General features: G+C 49.0%; 1 pseudogene; it reads left to right on the top strand.

The window, feature by feature from the left end:
- The first annotated feature begins 2,827 nt into the window (after positions 1 to 2,827).
- LOC105864795 (G patch domain-containing protein 4 pseudogene) lies at positions 2,828 to 4,738 on the top strand (annotated as a pseudogene).
- Positions 4,739 to 5,131: the final 393 nt, after the last annotated feature.

Raw genomic sequence — 5,131 nt, 5'->3', positions numbered from 1 at the left:
ACCCAGGTCTGGGCTGCCTAGAAAGCTTAAGCTTCTATGAAGTAGCTGTTGTCTTGGGTTACAGAATGGATTCTTTCTAGGAAGCCGAGGCTGAGATGGGGTTGGAAAGGAGAAAGGCTTACTGGGGAACGACACCCACAGAAGGAGAGGACCCCAGTGCAGACCTGTCAAAGTCTCTGCCGGCCCAGCAGGGAGCCCTGGGTCCAGTGTTGGGCAGGGATGGTGAGGCCCTCCTACCACCACCTTGGTTAGCCATTGGCTAGGGAGAAAGCCCGAGAAAACTAGGATCTCAGCTCAAAAGCTGAGCTGGACCCTGAAGGCTGTCAGTTAACTGAACTCCTTGCAGCTGGGCAGTGAGTCCATCCTTAAACGGAGATCTGAACAGTGCATCTCCATGTCTGCCACATGCTCAAAAATTGCCAGTGCTCTTCACCCAAGAAAAGGCAATGTATTAGTTAGTTATTGCTGTGTAACAAATTGCTCACAAAATGTAGCAGCTTAAAACAACCAACGTCTGTTGACTCACAGTTTCTGTGGGTCACCTGGCCTAGCTGCGTGCCTCTGGCTGAAGGTCTTGCATGAGGTTGCAGTCAAGCTGTCACCTGGGGCAACAGTCTCATCTGAAGGCTCAACTGGATAGAGAATCCATGTTCAAGGTCACACATGGTTGTTGGCAGGCCTTGACCCCTCATCCCATGAGCCTCTCCATGGGGCTCTCTCACGGCATGGTGTCTGGCTTCCTCCAGAGTGAGCAGTCCAAGTGACAATGAGAAAGAGGACCCAAGATGGAAGCCACAGTTTTTTATAATCTTGGAAGTGACATTTCATCCCTTTTGCTGCACTGTCTTTCTTAGAAGTGAGTCAGTATATCCAGTGTACATTCAAGGGATGTACAAATACAAGAATACCAGGAGGTGGGAATCGTTGGTGGCCATCTTAGTCTGCCTGCTGTATTTAATAGCACTGGTGGCAACAATGATAATTCCCATGTATTGGACAGTTGCTATGAGTCGGATGTGGCTTTATGTCCTCACGTGCTATCTCATCATGACTCCTTTATTCACTCAAGATTCAGGAGGCACCAGGCACTGTGAGCTGTTGAGGACAGAATGACAGATACGGAACACTTCCTACTGTTGAGGTGCCCATGTCCAAAGATATAATTTGTTCCAATCTTACAAAGGAGGAGGAGATGCCACACAGGTAGCAAGTGGCTGAGCTAGGAGGCCTAAGCTGGGGGTCAGTGTGACTTTGAGGCCAGTAATTTTTGTGAAGACAGCAGACTCCAGAACCCACCATTTCTGAAAACATCACTGGGCACCAAAGGTGCATTTTTCACTCCTTGTCTGAGAACAATTGTGAGGAAAAAGCAAGTCACAAAGAATACATACCATTCCATTTATATGAAGTTCAAAAGTGGGTGCTTGTTTATCGAGGCACACATAGCAGGATCACTGAAGAAGAAAGCAGGGAGAAAATGATTCCACAGGTTAGGACAGTGGCCACCTGGGGGCAGGTGGGGGGAGGGGGTGTAATGAGGGCGCATGGGAGCTCCTGGGGGCTGAGTACTATTCTAGACCTAGTGGTAGTTGTACAGGTGTTAACTTATAATGACAAGGCCAGGTGCAGTGGCTCACACCTGTAATCCTAGCACTCTGGGAGGCCGAGGCAGGTGGATCGTTTGAGCTCAGGAGTTCAAGACCAGCCTGAGCAAGAAGGAGACCCTGTCTCTACTAAAAATAGAAAAAAATTAACCAAACAACTGAAAACAGAAAGAATTAGCCAGGCATGGTGGCACATGCCTGTAGTCCCAGCTACTTGGGAGGCTGAGGCAGGAGGACCACTTGAGCCCAGGAGTCTGAGGTTGCTGTGAGCTAGGCTGACGCCATGGCACTCTAGCCCGGGCAACAGACTGAGACTCTGTCTCAAGAAAAAAAATTTATAATGACACATTAAACTGCACATATATATTTATTTTATTCACTCCTCTGCATGTATGTATGACACACCTCACAAACAAAATAGCAATAAGGACCATTGTGTTGAGTAGGAAGCCATTCGGCTGCACCCGTGGGGGCAGGGAAAGTCTTATTCAGAGACACAGTGGATACAAGGTCTTCATGCCTCCAGCAAACCTCCCCGCACAGATGAACTCAGTCTGGCTTTCCACCATGTCCTTAACATGTGTTACACCCAAAATAACTTCTGAGGAAGACAGTGTTTGGTGAGGTTATCTTGCCATTTGATACAACATGTCCCAGCAAGTTGGTGGAGTTTTTTCTATTCCTGCACAGGACTGCTGAAGAATGAAACCTAATTCCCATTGTAATAAAAGCCACTCAGGTCTTTATAAAGCAAAAGATTGTACAAAAGTGCCAGGGCATGCTTGCTCCCAGCTTGCCTCCAATTCATTAGGCTTTAATGGATTCCCTTTCAAAACCTGTCAAAACAGCAGACAGCAGAGAGGAATTTGACATTGAACTCTGTTTGGGACCATGAAGCCAGACCAGCTGGAAGGAAATACATGAGAGGGAGGCAGAAGCCAGTCCCTGTCCATGGTGGGGAGAAGGACCAGGAGGAGGAGATTTCCAACAGCGTCCTAATTATTTGGGGGATGTTGAGCTGGTTTTTCCCAGTCCCAGTTTGGTCACGGTGGAGCTTTGCTTTCTGAACTACCAGCCCTGTAGATGGCAATGTTCTATCCCTGCACTTGGTGGGGTGGTTTCCTGGGCATGAGTCAGGGTCACATGGAACCGAGTGTGTTTAGGGCCCAGCAAAGCACCCTTCTGTGATTTTCCAGGAAGATGGCAGCACACACGTCAGGTATGGCACATGTTTCAATGGAGAGGCCCCTGCAATGATGTGAGAGTTTGAGGACAGGCACTTTTTTCTCACCATGAGTGTCACCCTAGAGGTCAAGAGTCATGGGATGAAGTTTGCTGAGGAGCAGCTACTAAAGCATGGATGGACTCAAGGCAAAGGCCTGGGCCGGAAGGAGAATGACATCACCCAGGCCCTCAGGGTGACACTGAAGCAGGACGCTCATGGGGTGGGACACGACCCTGCCAAGGAGTTCACAAACCACGGGTGGAACGAGCTCTTCACCAAGACTGCAGCCAACTTGGTAGTGGAGACTGGACAGGATGGAGGGCAGATAAGGCGCCTTTCTACAGAGACCACCTGTCGAAACGTAATCCTCCCAAGCCCAACTTGCTGTATCAGAAGTTTGCGAAGATGGCTACCCTGACTTCCAGATGGAGGGAAGCCAGACAAAGACATGGAGAGCTGCAGTGACGACGACAACCAGAGGCCCAACCCCCAAAGATTCTGACGGATGAGATGCTGCTCCAAGCCTGTGAGGGCGAACAGCACACAAGGCAGCCGTCTTGGGATTACGATGGAGGCCAGGCTTGCTCGGCTGGAGGCCCAGGAGCAGGCCTTCCTGGCTCATCTCAAAGGCCAGGCCTCTCAGGCCTCTCAACCACAGTCAGAGAGCAAGCCCCGCAAAAAGAACAAAAAGAAAAGGAAGCACAAAGAGTAGCCAAGAGGCTACAGCACCTGAAAGGAACGCAGATGAGAAGCAGCCAGAACACACTGACAGAGCACCAGGAAAAGCAAGAAGAAGAAAAGGCAACATCAAGAACGAAAGGTCTCAGATAAGAGAGAGGGAACGACTGTAAGGAATGAGGAGGAAGAAGCTGCGGGAACAAGTGAGCTTAGGGAATTGAAGAGCAGAGAGCAAACAGATCAGTCCCCCAGGAAAAGGAAGAGAAAGAAGAGGCAGCACCATGAAGAGGAGAAGACGGGAGTCTTGGGTGACGGAGGAAGAGGTAAGGAGGCTACAGGTGCTGTCAGGACAGAGGAGGCAGAGAGCACAGTGTCCACTGACCCGGGCAGCAAAAGCAAGAAGAAACAGCACCATGAGAAGGATTTGAACCTAGAGGATGAAGAAGTTGAGGAAGCCGTTTTAGACGGTGGGACTACGGACACAGAGAACAGAGCATGCAGTGATGGAGGAAGGAGAAGCAAGAAGAAAACACAGCGACATCGAGAGGAGGAGGAAGTCGTCGATGTAAGGGATGGAAGAGATGAGAGGGACGGCAGGACTCGGAAAGCAGGGAGCAGAGCACACACTGGCTCACGCAGCAGAGGTGAGAAGAGGAGGAAACGGCGGTCAGAGGAAGCAAGCTGGAGTTGGCACCGACCAGACAACCAAAAAGAAGAAACAGAGGAAGGGAGACTGAAGGTCTGTCTGGTAAAGGTGGGGCTCACTTGATTCACCTTCAGGAGTCGAAGCCTCAGGGACTTGAGTTGATGCAAGGGCTCCTGTGCTCCCCTAAACATGGAGTCCCTCCTAAGGAGGAAACTGAGCTCTGGAACATCAGTCTGTGAGAGGAGAGTGTTGGCACCATGCCTTAGTTGATGGAGCGGGCACGGTCCCCTCTGCAGCTTCTAGAACCAGATGGCTAAGGGACAAGGAATGCTGGGGGTTGGGGGAACAGGAACACAGATACCCTTTGAAGGGGCATTTCTGTTAAAAGAAGCTGAAAATGTAGACTTATGTGAAATCTGAGTTTTAAATACTGTGAAGGAAAGAAAAATATTGTGAAGGCTAAGAAAAACAACAAAAGTAAGCCTATGGGCTAGAGTCAGTCCACAGATTGCCAGTTTCCAGCATGACCAAATGAGTGAATAAACATCAAGTTGGGCTCGTAGCCTACAGATAAAAAAAAAAAAAGCATCCTTCTGCTCTCAGTGGAGGTATGGTTGCTGGATAAAGTACTAAACCCGTGTTTCATTTGAGTTTAGGATAAATAACAATTTTTTTTCATAAGTATGCTGGCAAATATTGCATGGGACATACTTATACTAAAAAAGTATTCATTGCTTATCAATGAAAAAAAGTATTCATTGCTTATATTCAAATTCAGTTGAGCATTCAATATTTTTATTTGCTAAATCTGGCACCCCTGGGGTGGGTGTGGGACATACTCAGCACCCAGCAATGGGAGAGGCAGTGGGTGCTGGCAGGTACCTACTGGGCTCTGTAGAGCCAGCGATGGACACTGTTCACTTGACCTGCTCACGATCCTCACTTCTCTCCCTCTCCCCAGCCCCAACCCTAGATACA

This window comes from Microcebus murinus, chromosome 18 (assembly GCF_040939455.1).
Source record: "Microcebus murinus isolate Inina chromosome 18, M.murinus_Inina_mat1.0, whole genome shotgun sequence".
NCBI lineage: Eukaryota > Metazoa > Chordata > Mammalia > Primates > Cheirogaleidae > Microcebus > Microcebus murinus.
Note: the sequence above shows the minus strand (reverse complement) of the source record. Positions and strands in the feature narration are given on the sequence as shown.